A 16,371-nucleotide genomic window follows, 5' to 3' on the forward strand; every position below is an offset into this window, starting at 1 on the left:
TTATGTTCATCCAGAAAACTCCTGTTCCTACCCAGTTAAGAAATATATCCCCCTGATTTTCATCACTTTTCTCTATCTTGAACTGTCATTCCCTTCAGAGGAAATCAAGGCAGACTTCTCAAAGAAGAAGTCATTCATATTTCTTTAAAGATAATACTGTTTACATCGTGTACACAGTATTTACTGTATTATTTGCTGTATTTCTTGTGGATGTGAGTAATGTGGTGCATGTAATATAGAGTATGATTCTGGAGTAGTTGCATTTTTTAATCCTTTGTAGTTGTCTGTGATCTGGCAAAGCCACAACTTTTGGGAATAAACCACAGATTTAGGAACCAGTGGTACGCTTTGTAATAGAAGTGCCAAAGTTCTATAGTTAGAAGATCTTCAAACTAGTTTGCTTGTATATGGCAATAAGATTTAAATGTCATTAATGAAAGTAATTAACATTATTGATCATAAATCTGAAGGTTTAAAAACAAGAACAGTGTTTCATAATATCTTTTGGGAGTGGTATGACAAATACATGTGCAATCGGGTATCATTTCCTGACTCCATAGGTCCTTTCTGGGAAGGTAGTGTAACATAATGTTTATAATGGATTGTTGGATTGTTTTCACACTTAAATCACTTAAACTGTCTTTGCCTCTGCTTACATATGTGGAGAAAAAATATCAGTACTTTTAGAGAGACTTTGGGGTGGGGTTTTTTCTTCAAATTATTGGAGCGAAAGAAGTTGTTGTATAGTAGAAGTGGTACTTTTACTGGGTGGAGTTTATTCATAGAAAATCTTATTTCTTTCATGAGAGAGCTGACAGAGATTAGTTTTCAGATGAATACCAGATAATACTCTGCAACAACAACATGTCATCGGGATATTTTTTTAAATAATTATGTGTTGGAGTAATGAATAAGTGCAGATAACAAAGAAGATTGCTGAAGGCTGCTCACATTTGCCTGGGCAAAGCTGAAATACGTGTTTTAACTGTATTAATTCTCAAACTTCTTGTAAGCAAATATTTCTTAGGTAAAGATGCTTAGAATCAAGAAGGTTGGAAGAGACCTCAAGGATCATCAAGTCCAACCTGTCACCCTACACCTCATGACTACCTAAACCATGGCACCAAGTGCCACGTCCAATCCCCTCTTGAACACCTCCAGGGATGGCGACTCCACCACCTCCCTGGGCAGCCCATTCCAATGGCCAACCACTCTCTCTGTGAAGAACTGTCTCCTCACCTCCAGCCTAAACCTCCCCTGGCGCAGCTTGAGACTGTGTCCTCTTGTTCTGCTGCTGGTTGCCTGGGAGAAGAGACCAACCCCCACCTGGCTGCAACCTCCCTTCAGATAGCTGTAGACAGCAATGAGGTCTCCCCTGAGCCTCCTCTTCTCCAGGCTAAACAGTCCCAGCTCCCTCAGCCTCTCCTCATAGGGCTTGTGCTCAAGGCCTCTCCCCAGCCTCGTTGCCCTTCTCTGGACATGCTCCAGCAATTCAACATCTTTCCTAAACTGAGGGGCCCAGAACTGGACACAGTACTCAACGTGTGGCCTAACCAATGCTGTGTACAGGGGTTCAATGACCTCCCTGCTCCTGCTGGCCACACTATGCCTGATGCAGGCCAGGATGCCATTGGCTCTCTTGGCCACCTGGACACACTGCTGGCTCATGTTCAGACCAGTACCCCCAGGTCCCTTTCCACCTGGCTGCTCTCCAGCCACTCTGACCCCAGCCTGTAGCTCTGCATGGGGTTGTTGTGGCCAAAGTGCAGCACCCGACACTTGGATTTGTTGAATGCCATCCTGTTGGACTCTGCCCATCTGTCTAGACGGTCAAGGTCCCTCTGCAGAGCTCTTCTACCTTCTAACAGATCAACACCTGCTCCCAGCTTGGTGTCATCTGCAAATTTACTGATGATGGACTCAATCCCCTCATGCAGATCATCACTAAAGATATTGAACAGGATGGGGCCCAGCACTGATCCCTGGGGGACACCACTAGTGACAGGCTGCCAGCTGGATGTGGCACCATTCACCACCACTCTCTGGGCTCGGCCCTCCAGCCAGTTCCTAACCCAGCACAGTGCTGCTGTCCAAGCCACAGGCTGCCAGCTTGGCCAGGAGTTTGCTGTGGGGGACAGTGTCAAAGGCCTTGCTGAAGTCCAGGTAGACTACATCCACAGCCTGCCCCACATCCACCAGGCTGTCACCTGATCATAGAAGATCAGGTTGGTGAGGCAGGACCTGCCCTTCCTAAATCCATGTTGGCTGGGCCTGATTCCTTGGCCATCCTTCAGGTGCACAGGGATTGCCCCCAAGACAATCTGCTCCATGATTTTTCCTGGCACTGAGGTCAGGCTGACAGGCCTGTAGTTCCCAGGTTTTTCTGTCCGTCCCTTCTTGTGGATGGGTGTCACATTGGCCAGTTTCCAGTCTTCTGGGACCTCTCCAGTGAGCCAGGACCGGTGGAAAATGATGGAGAGAGGCTTGGCCAGCTCATCTGCCAGCTCTTTCAGCACCCTGGGATGGATCCCATCAGGTCCCATGGACTTGTGAATATCCAAGTGACTCAACAAGTCTCGAACTTATTTCACATGGATTTCAGGAGCACAAAACTGCTCCTTAACCCCATCAACCAGCTCAGGAGGCCAGTTACCCTGAAGTCCTCCTGCCTTACTGTTGAAAATGGAGGCAAAGAAGGTATTTAGAATCTCAGCCTTCTCATCCTTAGTTACAACGTTACCCTCCAACGTCCAATAAAGAGTGGAGGCTCCTCTTGCCCCTCTTTTTAGCATTAATATATTTATAAAAATGCTTTTTGTTGTCCTTCACGGAAGCGGCCAGTTTAATTTCTAACTGTGCTTTTGCCTCTCTAATTTTTCTCCTACATGATCTAACAACATCCTTAAACATATCACTAGTTGCCTGCCCCCCTTTCCAAAGGCGATAAATCCTCTTTTTTTCCCTTAAATCCTTCAGGAGCTGCTTGCTCATCCAGGCCGGTCGTCTTCCCCGCCGGCTCGTCTTACGGCATGTGGGAACTGCCAGTTCCTGTGCCTTTAGGAGCTCCTGTTTGAAGTAGGTCCAACCATCCTGGACCCCTTTGTTCTTAAGGGCTGTTACCCAGGGAACTTTCCCAATAAGTTGCCTGAATAAGCTGAAGTTTGCCCTCCTGAAGTCCAAAGTGAGGGTTCTGTTACTGCTCCTCCCTATCTCCCTGCATATTGAAAACTCCACTATCTCATGGTCGCTGCACCCTAGACAGCCTCCAACCATCACATCTCCCACCTGCCCTTCTCTATTTGAGAACAGCAGATCAAGCAGAGCCTTACCCCTGGTAGGGTCACCTAAGAGCTGCATCAGGAAGTTGTCATCCATACACCCTAGGAACCTTCTGGACTGTCTCCTCTCTGCTGAATTAAGTGTCCAACAGATGTCTGGTAGGTTAAAGTCCCCCACAAGGACAAGGTCTGATGATCTTGAGACAGCTTCCAGCTGCTTATAGAATATCTCGTCGGCCTCCTCGTCCTGGTTGGGTGGTCTATAACAGACTCCAACCAGGATGTCAGTTTTGTTGCGGCCTCCCTCTGATTTTAACCCACAAGCATTCAACCCTTTCTTCTGCAACCTCAAGTTCTGAGGCATCAAAGGATTCCCTAATATACAGGGCCACCCCTCCTCCTCTTCTCCCTTGCCTGTCTCTCCTAAAGAGCTTATAACCCCCCAGTGCAGTACTCCAATTGTGAGAATCGTCCCACCATGTTTCTGTAATGGCTTGATTTTTTTATTCGCTTGTAAATTAAACTTCATCTTTTTACTGTTCACACAGCTAGTAAAATACTCTCCTTCTTGTGTCTACAGCTTAGAATAAATTTATATTCACTGGAGCTGCTGCTGAGTGGACTGACACTGAGTGGCACAAGCACTGCTGTTTTGGGAGTGGGTGCAGCCTAAAATGGGAGCCTAGAGTGGAATCATGTGCTTGTGTGTGTTAGTTAATTTTCCTTCTGAAGACTACAGAAAGAGAATTCTTACAATTTTAAGAGCAAAAAGGAAGGCAAAGTTGGACTTTCATTGCAAAAAAAAATTACATCTGTCATAGAACATGAGTGTACTTCAGTCCCATTCTTCTGTTCCTAACTGCATAGTAAATCTAGTTTCAAAGAAAGTAAGACCCCTTAATAAAGATAGGAAAGGTTTTACAATTTAAAGTAAATTGCAATTTTTCTGTCTTGAAATTTGGTGTTTGTCAGTTTGTCACCTGCCTCACCTTTGTACCTGAGCTTCGGTGTCTTCACAAAAATACAGTGCCATATGCTTCTTCTAGGATCATATTTGGGAAGCGATTTCTTGATTAATGTTACAGGAAATATTTCTGAATATTGCTTGACAAGCTGGTTAGGAGAGTAGAGAGTTGAGAGCTGGTGATGCCTAAAATTGCATTGCTAAAACTCAGAAATAAATTTACTCAAAACCAAAGAACAAGAGAAAAAGACTGCAAGTTTTTATTCTAAATACAGTAGGAAAACCTACCCTGTTGAAATTCTGATAAGAACCATATTTTTCACAAGCATCTGCCAGAAGATTTTGCACTCATAGATGTTTATACGCAGTCTGAATTTGCTTGTCTAAATTCTTATGCCAAAAATTGGGGCCCTTTGTTTCCACAGTTGTTGATATATCTTTGGGATTGCTGTTAAATCTCTACAGTTCTAAAATAATTAGCTATGACCTGTCTGCACAAATTTAAATGTTTGTGTACATATAACAATCAATGCATGAAAAATATTAAGACTAAATCAGTGAAAGTGTTTTATGAGGATTCAGATATTTAGAATTTTAAAAATGAAAGGCAGTAGAGGTTTGGGTAGATGGCCTTCATTTTTCTGTGTTCCCATCTGTTTAGGATTTCATATGAAGGAGATAAAGCGTGCTAGAGCCTGCCTACACAAGAAGAAGCAAGTAAGGGCAGCAGAGAATGAACATGTATCTCTATATTTTGACGCATCTAATAGAGCTATTCTTCTGGATTGCCAGGAAGGGTCAGAATTTGGCCCTTTACAGTGCCTTTAGTGAGAGACTCCTCTGTGCACAATACCTAACCAAAAGGTTCTGTAGTGCACTGCTGAGTCAACACCACTCTTGTGGCTTGTTTTTTAAATATTTTCAGGGAGTTCACAGGTGATTAGCTGACAGCAGAGATCGAGGTTATAGAAAATTATTGTATAAGAGAATCCTAAGCTCTTGACTCACACACAAGAGCAAAGTTTTACAAGCATAACAGAGGGCACTGAGTTCATCGAGTCAATATTGGCTGGAATGCAGCCAGCTGTGGTCACAGAAGAACAGCAGTCTGCTCCAGAAGTTGACAGTTTTCTGTGACTTTGTGAAATATTTCCAAATTTGCAAGAGCAATTCAATCTCTCATTGAATTTCTCTTTTTTTTTTTTTTGTTTGCTTTTTTTTTTTTTTAATTAACTAAAACCTGAGCATTTACACCAAGGCAGCTCTTTGTAATTATGTATCTACATGTAGGCTGTATAATATGTATCTACATGTAGGCTGTATAATTATGTATCTGCATGAGCTGTATAATAAAAGGGAAGTGGATTGTTTTGTTGTTGATCTTGGTTTTGTTAGGGGAAAAGCCTGCCCAGTTAATTGCTAGTCAGATGTCCATAGTACATAGTCTAGTATTAGTGATGCATTTAACTCCTGGACATAAATAATTTTATAAAGGATTGGAGAAAAGTTCTGAATTGTGAAAAGACGTTAACAGTATGTAAGAATGCCATTGTAAGCTTTCTGGGCTGCAACTGAATGGTTTTCTAGACTTTGGTAGACAATAAATATAATATTCAACTAAAATCAATTAAGGTGTAAACTAAGCTTGTAACTAAACTGTTAATACTGTATATTTTCAGTTTTGAAAACTAAAATAATTTATGGATTTTTTTCATCATGAAATCACAAAGGAAGAAAGCAGGGATCCTGATAATTTTTATTTTCCTTGCCCGTCTTTTCTAGAAATGGAATTGCTAGAATTTATCTGTAAAATTACTATATTTCAAGAACATAGGAATTCGTCGTTCTTGTTTTCTTTCACTTCCAGGTCAATTTAACAGCAGCAGTAGGCCTAAATAAAGTTAATATTTCCATATGTGAGGCTTAGCATTTATTGAATAGTCAATCCCTATTCTTTGTTCTACATCAGCTGTGATTCTGTATTTTTGGTCTCCCATCTAAATGTCAGCTGGGGTTAGTAATGTTTAGTTTCCAAGATCGAATGTGACTGAGCACTTTCAGCCTGTGTGGGCAGACTACCAGGATCAAAACAGACACACAGACCTGATAATACTAGAGAGACTGCTTTACTTACAGTGACTTTGTTTCTATCAGTATGTAGAGAATGGACTATCTGTTCTCCAAGTGAGGTAGTTGTAAATTCCAGAAGGAGAATTTGTCTAAGGCTAAAGTAATTAAGAAGAGTGGTTTAGTGAAGTTACTGCACATACTTGTACCTACAGTGTGCTGGAGAATTGCATAGAGCAAACAATGATTCATTCACTTCTAATACACCTTTTCTTAAATAAGATGATTCACATCAATAATTTCCCAGAGGAATGCTCTGTATTTTTATTTGTTACCGAAACCAGACTGCAAGACCAGATCAGTGTCTCTTAAGAAAGAGCTCTGTAGGAGTTTGTGTTGTTGAGTACACAAAAACTGAAGTGTGGCTCTGATTTGGAGTCTTAGCTGACAGAAATTCCTTTTTTTTTTTCCTTCAGTCATACTACTGAATCAAAGATAATTGATTCTGTGAGTTAGGCTTGAGAGAATGAAAAAATTAATACCGTTTTATGAGTTCAGGCTGGGGTTTGATGAACAGGAGCACTAAGAACCTTTTGTTTGCTAACGTCCAACCATAGCTAAAGTAACAATCACATTGCTGAATGCCTCATCACCAGTTGCTACAAGACAAAAATGCACTCCAAGGACTAGATGAGGCAGTAGATCTGGGATTCCTTTCACTTTTAATCTAGAAGTATGGTTTATGGGAAAAACATACCTCTACACTTGAACATACCAGGTGAAGAATGTCAGCTCATAGTGTGCTTTCTGTGTTCTTTAGTGTTCATCTTGTGAGCTTTTGGTAAGCTGTAATGCTCCTTTCAGTTGTCTTTCCCAACTTGAGAGTAATTTTTGCTCTGAGCAAAATTACTGATGATTCTGCCCAGTCAGCAAATCCTTCTTCTACAAATAATAAACTGTTGTGAGCAACAACAACAACAAAAAAATAAAAAAAAGCAACCAAATAAAACCGCACAAGAACACTAAAAGCAAAGAAACAAAGCTTATTTTAAAGTACTTTTTGCTGAATGTGCACTTTGTCTTCTGTTTGTACTCTCAATTATGTGACTCTCTACATATAGTGTGGTATTAACCTTGGAAAGGTGTGTTATGACAGAGGAATCAGGAATAGAAAACTGAGACTGCATAATTAAAGCAGCAGTTTTGCTCAGAAGATAGTGTGATATCTGGTCAGAAAGATAAATATGTATTTGTCAAGCAAGGCTAGCCTTTGGTTTCACAGACTTGATGGCCAGAAGATTCTCTGTTGGATACACCAGCAGAGATTGAGCAAGACCTTCTACTTTGTAATTATTGGAGTTGTAAGACACAATCAAAAAGTTTAATTTCTGTAGCAGAAATTTAGAGAAAGGATGTAAAAATTTTTAGGCTATTCCATCACACGTAAGAGATAGGGCATGTGGGGCAGGAGCTGATGGTAACATTTTTTCAGCACAAGTTAATAGTAAGTAATTTTAGCTATAACACTGGGCTGCCCCACAGCTAGTACACCTCCTAGCTTGACTTTTCTCAAGAAAGCAGTTGGTAGTCTCAGTGGAGTAGGTGAACCTGCTGTAGCAGGGAGGTTGGACAAGACAATCTCCTGAGGTTCCTTCCAATCCCTTCCATTCTGTGATTCTGTAATACTACATGGCCTCATAGCCTTGGTCTGCTTTCTTGCCTACAGAAATAGTTCCTTTGAATGGCCTTCAGGAGAAGTGTGATCATATGGTTATACTTGCCATGCCTGACCTGTGAATAAACAGAGGGTCTCAAAGACCTTTGCATGGTGCTCTGCAGTGTGGAGATATTTCAGGTCCTGAAGCTGTGTAGCTACACTCACAGATCATTCTGCTCAGACTTACTAAGTTAACAGCCTGTGCAAAATAGGTATACAGCTGGGCAAACATTCCCTATAACCTTCACTTCAAGTACAGGATAGGTAATGGCAGGTAGTTCTGCAATGCCCTACTTTGTACTGTGAACACATCTTTGGTTTCAGATGACCTTAATTAAGTATTAATATGTTGTTATTAGATAAAAAACCATGATAATGCCATTGTAAACTGCCCAGCATTCCTGAGTTACTGTTATAATGGGTGATTTGAGTCATCTTAAACAAAGGTAGGGTTCTGTTTGGTAAACTGCCTGAGTTCTGACACCCTGGCTTGACTGCTTTTGGCACCTCAGCTAACCCTATAAGACAGGTTTGAGTATTTCCATGATACATTTCAGCCTGCAGGTTGGAGATACACTACCCTTTGGATTTTATTAAACTACACACCTCATAACTGAGCAAAATGGAATAAAACATATAGAAAATACTTTGAATAACTTGTTAAGCTTTTTCAAAGATTTTTCTGTTGGATTCTCTTACTCTGAATGACTTCTTGCATTCTTAAGTAGCAAGAACTGGTTTTCCGTAAACTAATAGGGCATTTTGGAAGTGCTCTAATCAGCTATCTAACATCCAAGTGAGTTATGCAAGATCCCAGCTGCTAACCAATGTGCAGTAGTTATGGCTAAATGAAAGTCTGTCTTGGAAATCTGTCTTGGTGATATGCAAGAGAAAGTATGCGTAGTTTTCCCCTCTCTTAGGATAATAGTCCTACTGTGTTGAAAGCTGAAACTAAAGAGTGGAGTAAGTTCACACACTTACCAAAGGTTCCCATAGAAGTTAAGAGGGAAGATCCTCATCTGGGTGAATAAGTGGTTAAAAGACAGAGCAGGAATCAGTGACCAGTTTTCACAGTGGGTTCTGTAGCTGTCAGTGTGTGTAGCTCTGTGCAGTCTTGCCAGTTGATTGTTTATTCCATTTTTTCAGTAGGTTTTACATATTTATGAAAAACAAGGTCTTGGTGAGATTGCACTTTCTCAGAGTGGGGGGGAATTAGACTAGCATTTGGAAAAGACGTGCTACTTAAACTTTCCATCCACAGAGGAAAACTGGAATAAGCTGTTGCAATAATAGTAATAAATAATAATAATAAATAAATAAATAGTAACAAAAGTATAATAAATGACAGAATTTCAGTTAATCCTGGTTTGTTTGGTTTTTTTCCTTCGCTTCTAATGTTTCATGTTTATGAAATACACTAGGTCAGTCCAATGGAACTTCTGTTTCTGATTCAACTTCTGTTTCTGATTCAAAACTTCAGCAACACAAAAGCAACTGAGAGTCAAATTTTATCCTTACAAAAACTGTGGTTTGAGAACATACGTACATAAACATGAATTTTTTTGTTGAATTTGAATCAGTGTAGCAGACCGTTTTTTCACAGAAATGTAATGAAGAAGTGCCAGCACAGGAGGAGAAGGTACACTCTTCTTTATCTATGCTACTATGGCAAGGGTCCCAATGAATAGTCTATAGTATAATATTCAAAGAATGCAAATTAATAATATATTTATTGAAAAATATTTGAGAGCAAAACAAAGACGTGAGATTTTTAAGACCAACATTTCATTAAAAAGAGCTGATAGTGGTTTCTCATACTGTTTTCAAAATAGAAATTATTGTGATTACATATTGGTCCCACTTCCACAGTAGGAAACATTTTTACTAACTAAATCCCTAAATTTACTGCAAGGATTCAAAAAATTACTGTTTTTTTCTTTTAATATTCAGCTGCATCACAGCTTCAGAAAATGCATCAAAATAGAGGACATAATCCATGGAGCTAGGGAAATGGATTAGCTTGTGCTAACACAAGTGGGTACAAAGAAACAAATGATAGAAGCAGCCAGAGCAAAGCCAGTTTATGCTGGTGCTGTACAACTGGTCTGCAGAAGTGTGACACAAATGAAATGTTTAAAATCTCCAGAAAGCTGTCTGGCTAACCAATGTGTATTCTCTCACTTGTATTCTTCAACATCTTTTCACAGTACATTTAACATTAATTCAAAAATAATAATAACTAGAAGATGGGGAGAGATTAAAATATTATTGCCATTTATATAGTGATACTCCTTACTGACTGGCCTACAGAGGCTTTAGCTGTTTTAAAAGTCTGTTTAGGAAGCAAAACCATTCAGATTTAAATGTTTAGTCTTTCCTGGATACTCAGCGTTGTACCTGCAGCTGTGTGTTGATCTAGTTCTCCTGATTTTTGTAAGGAATTTACTCTCCTTAAGGATGTCTTTAGGAGAGAAACATAGATAGCTGTAAGCCTGCTAGAGCTACATCAGTAGCCCTCTGTGTGTTTTGGCATAGCCTCTTCGGAAGCATAGTGTGGGTCATACCAATAGTATGCATTGATTTCCAAATAATTTTAACACTTTTCATCTTCCATTTGATAGCTTTGCGATCATATTTTCTAACATTAAAAGCTAGACAATTTTTGAGGGTCATCAGTTTATTTGTATACTCATTCAGACTTCAAATATTGGTGTTACTTGTGTGATCTGAAAGAGACATTGAAATTAATCTGATCTGAAAAGACAAAAAGCATTTCTTCAACATTTCCTTAAGTATATTTAAGTGCATACTAAGCCAACTGGTTAAGACTAAGGCATTTCCTGCTGTTCAAAAACTTGCAAGACAGTCCATGCAGTACTAATTTACAACCAAGATACTGCTTCACATGTACTCAATATTTTACAGACTAAAACCAAATAATTCAAATAAACAAAATGGTACAAAAGGTGTTTTCACTGATGAACAGGTGGAGAGAAACACCCACCCACAATGTGTTGCTTCATACTTGTGTGTTCCTTCCAGTAGCACAGGCAGAATAAGGTTATTCATGGCAGACAGGCAGTACAGCATGTGGTATTCAGCCATTACTGTCCTAAAGCTAGACATGTGCTCATTAAAAATTATTCAGATTCATCACTTTGTGGCCATTCTTTTCAGCCTCCAGCCAGCTGTTCAGTGTGATAGTGTATCTGTGTGTGGGAGAGGTGAATTGGGTGGGGGAAGAGGGGAGTTCTGTGATTTCCCTTTAACTTGGGCATTGTAAACAGAGCTTGGTTCTGCATACTGATTTCAGTGGGTGGCCAATGTCAACACTGACATTTTCAATCTCTTTTATGTTACATTGGTGGAAAGTGACCTGTTGTGTTTGTGGAAGCTCTGGAATCCCTCAGGAGAAGGATCACTCAGCACCATGGCACTCTGCCAAGTACAACTTGTTCTGAAACACAGTGGTGCTGAGAAGTTGCATTATCAACTGAAACGCAATGTCATCTTAGCAGGAGATAGGTTAGACTGTTGATTAGCCCAGTTGTTATGACCAGCTTACCCTCCAGCATACATTGCACCTCTGCTGCCTGGCTCTTCCCCATCTCCTTCCTCCTTACATGTTCTCTCCTGCTCTTGGAAGTGGCCTCTGCAGAGTTCAAATTTACACCCTGTTCCAACACTGTATTCAGCATCTGTTCTGTGCACTGGGAATAGAGGAACTTAAACTGCTAAATTATTCAGAAGTCATATGTTTTGTTCCAGTGATAACAAATGCTAAAAGTGTAAAATATACTAATTTAAGTTTTCTTTTAATTTTTGACATCCTGTTTTGTTGGCCTGTTTTATGATAATAGACCCATCTAACCAATCAATCATAATAAAATAGTTTAGCCAGTAGAAAAGAGAAGTAGCTTAAATAAGTGTCACACAGATGGAAAAGACATACTGTGTGCTAAAAATACAAATGTGTTTGTATTGTTTGAAGAATTCCAAGAACACACTGATACACAAGATTCACAAGATTCACAAAAACAAACTGAGAGCAGACTAGGATTTACATCAGGAGGTCTGAACTTAAATGCTAGTAGGAAAGGAGGTACTCCAGCCCACCAAAAAAAAAAAAAAAAGGTACTTACTACAGAAACATGATAGAAAGCAAATTGTCAGTCTGATTGGAGTAATCTGATCTTTGTCCAAAGTTCCCAACACCTAAAAATTCTCTTGGGCTGACTTCTATCTTCAGTCCTCAAATCTGTGACTATCCTTTGTAGAAAATACCTGGTCTGTAAATGCAGAACTTAGACTTTAATCATTAAGTAAGGTGGGCAGCAAGATGTTTGCACCCAGTACTCCCCCTGGAAATTGGGAACCACAGAAAGTGGTGGCAGTGTGGAAAGGTGTGAACCCTCTCTATATGATCAAACTGGCTCTCTGAGCTATACAGAGCTTGACACTGGCAGGAGAGTGGATCTTCTTCCTGTCCTGGCTGGGAAGTGACTTAGAAAAACCACTGAGGGGCACTTGGCATCCTCTGCAGTCTCTGGAGCTGCCCAGGGCTCCAGTGAGCTGAACATATAGAAGGGGAAGATGGCTGCTGTTGTGGAGGGCAGGACAAAGGGTTGAGAGTGTGTTGTTATGGTGTCTGCCTGTAAAATAAATGAGTAAATACACCAGAATAAATTGAGTAAGGTAAGCAAATGGCTAAAAATCCTAGAGTTGAATAAATCTATGTTCAAAGTCAATATAAAAGTACTGAACATGTGGAGCAGACTTCCAGAGGAAATAGAATGAGTATTTGTGTAATATGCAAATAAATGTGTTTTGTACACATTTATGCATTAGACATCCCTGGGGCTATAGATCCCTGGAGCTATTTAGTCTGGAGAACAGAAGACTGAGAGGGGATCTGATGAATGTCTATCAATATCTGAGGGGTGGGTGTCAAGTGGAGGGGGCCAGGCTCTTTTTGGTGGTTCACAGTGATAAGAAAAGGAACAATGGGTTCAAACTAGAACATAGAAGACTTCACCTCAACATGAGGATAAACTTCTTTACAGTGAGGGTGACAGAGCACTGGAACAGGCTGCCCAGGGGGGTTGTGGAGTCTCCTTCTCCGGAGACTTTCCAAACCCACCTGGATGTGTTCCTGTGTGGACTATCCTCAGTGATCCTGCTGTGGCAGGGGGGTTGGACCTGATGATCTCTTGAGGTCCCTTCCAACCTCTGATATGTGATTCTGTGAACCTTCAGGGCCTAGACAGAAGAGAGGAAGGACCTAATCTGAAAAGAGTTAGGCAGTTGCTGTGCCATTTTAAGTAAGAAATGGCCTCAGAATTGTTTGAAACAATTCTTAGAGTTTTTGATTGAATATCTGACTTAAAGCTTAGGAAAATTCACAGGAGTTTTTTCACTAAGATAAACATCATGTAGTACTGGTTGTTCACAGCAGTGCAAATACTAGATCATGAGCTTTGGGTTTCAGTTTAGAAAATACCTTTTTTCAGTTCTTTCATACTCTCTTAAATGAGGTGGTGAAAATGATGAAAAGAGGCTGGTAAGCATTAAGCATTTTTTGTACTATGCATTGTCTCTGCATGTTATTGTGTTATGCTATGGATATCGTACATTTTCTACTGGAGTTATCCCACGAGGATGAACATCTCTTGTTAATATGAGGAATATTGTCAAAGATAGAAAGAATATCAACATAGTAATTTTTGAGATTACCATAATTGTTGCATCCTGATCTGACTCATAGATATTTATTCATATCTGCACATCACTTCATAAAGGCAGGTAATTTGCAGTGTTGGAAATTTCAAAAAACATTAAAGAAGAAAGGTGGTAACAGACATTTTCAAAAAGAAGCTGAGCAGCTGCAGCAATCAAAGGCTGCAGGATTACAAAATTTGTTGTTTACGTTAAAGGAAATCAAGTGCAATAAGGAAACAAACATACAAAACTGCAATAGTACAAATGCTGTGCTTTATCATTGTGCAGTTTTTGAAAGGCTACATGATGTTTGCAGAACCTGCAGCACTAAAGGCCATTTCTTAAGGCACATTGTAAAAGGGCTGAACTTTGATTTTTCAGGAGACCTATGGCAAGATATTGCTTGTTAAAATCTCAAGCTAAACATGGTGTCCATCTGAGATTTAAGGTTATATTTAGTTTGTATGTTTAAAATGTTGGTCTAATGTGCCCTGTTAAAAATTGAAAGCGTTGAACACATCTTTTGCAAGTGCTTTCTCCCACATTTACCAGAAATCTTGCAATGGCAGTGCTGCAATTTTGTGCATATAAACAGAACAGGAAATGCAATATTCATAGAGAACCATTTCCATCTACAATTCTAAGTCTACATTATGAAATGAAGCATGGACTAAAGGAGAATATAATTTAAAATATATATCAAAATTAATTTTTATTTTCAAAATAGTGATTAAAATCAGACAACAAAATACAAAATAAATCTACCAATCACAAGCACGTCGTATTTGCAAAAAGTGTGAACTGGCTCTGGCAAAGTTTTAGTGAAGAATTAAATATACAGAAGATCTTGAATCCTTTAGTTTATCTGTTTTCGTTTGACTCTGTCATGGATTTAGTTTGTTAATTGTAGTTTTCTTAAATCACTGAAATGAGAATTGCTCTCCATCTTCCATGAAGTGTAGACTCTGCTTTGAGGTGTTGAGGGAATGTCTGTATAGCTCAGGCACATCTACTCAGGATCATGTGCATAGAACCAGACCAGCCAAAGGGGTTTCTGAAAATTGAGGTTTGAGCAAAGAGAGTACTTCATCAGGCCTGATTTTGCTGCCACACATTTTTAAAGAATTCTTACCCTTCTTTTGCAGACTCCAGAGACTTAGAGAGGCATTTACACTTGCAAGCGTTTGCGTGAAGTAACCTGTTCCATTCCTTAAGGATTCAAACTAGAGGAACAGGTTATTTCTGAATTATAGGAAGCTTAGGTCTAAAACCAAATGCTTATACAACATTGAGTTATATTGTGTGTGGACAAAAAATGCTTGTGACAGTGTCCTTAAAGCCAAATTCCCTCATGATCTTAGTCTTACATTTTGATTGTCTTTGGGGAATCATAAAGACGAACTGTTGGTAAACTAAGCTAAGTCTCCATACATCCCCAGGCTTGCACAGTCCTCCAGTATGTCTTTGCAGGCTTTCTGCAGATGATCAGCAATGTCTCTGCTGCTTGTAGCCCATGTTCCACCGAGCAGCCTGCACTACTGAACTACCTTGCCAAAACCCATTGCAATGTGCTGTGTACAGTCTGGCAGTTGCTGAAGTGACATTTGGAAACAGTCTAGATATAATCCAAGAGTCTTGCTAAAGCCTGTAGAGATCAGTATATTTTGAGTTAAACTTGAAACCATTTTGTGTTTTAGTTTCCAACCTGTAAAATGGAAAAAATCACCACCTTCCTTCCAGATTTCCTTCTGTCCCTTTTGGATTGTGTTTTCTTGGGCTGCTATATTTGTCAAATATTGTCTAGTGTATTAACTACACAGTACCTATGGAGATTTGAATTCTGATCTCAGTTAGGTCTAGACTCTATGGTAATAAAAAATGATTTTACTAGAAGTAGGCTGTAATGTATTTACAAGCTTTGTGTCTCTGTTCAGTCAAATGCCAAGTTTCAACTCAGACTTTGAGAGTGGTCATAACTGGACTGTCTGATGACTGTACCCACTGTGATGTGCTTATCAGCAGTCTTCACTGCAGTTATGTGTACTGACTTTCTTTTTTTAACAGTCTCTTTGATCTTTCTCCATGCTTGCAGTTCTGTGACCATCTCTGGTTTTGCACCCAAAAGCTGAACAGGAGGAATATGAATAAGGATATAGCACAAACCATTTAGATACTGTATCATCAAAAGCAAAAAGCACTTCCCATGAATCAGAACATTTATTAAAAGGGATGGAAGTACAGCAGAATTCACAAATCTATTTAACAGTTTTAAAAGAAAAAAAATCCATTTGTCTGTAGAGATAATGCCATGGGAACTAAAAATTTTGTCTTGTTAGTCACAGATGTTCCTATACAAATTCTTATATCTAATCTACTTGGTGCAAAACTGTATAGTAATGATTAAATGCTAAGTGCTTTGTAAGACAAAGCAATGGGTCTTGCAAGCTTAAATAACAATAACCTTGCAGGCTGATACCCTCCCACTTCACAGATGAAGAAGACACTGAAGTGTTGAAGCACAGGTCTTACTCACAAACAGATACATTTTTCAAATGGATTAATACATGAGACCCCATTAGCAGCATGTTTCTCCAGCTTTCTGCCATTGATACTGTGATCTATCATGT

The sequence above is a fragment of the Indicator indicator genome, chromosome 17 (genome assembly GCF_027791375.1).
Source record: "Indicator indicator isolate 239-I01 chromosome 17, UM_Iind_1.1, whole genome shotgun sequence".
In the NCBI taxonomy this organism is placed as follows: Eukaryota; Metazoa; Chordata; class Aves; order Piciformes; family Indicatoridae; genus Indicator; species Indicator indicator.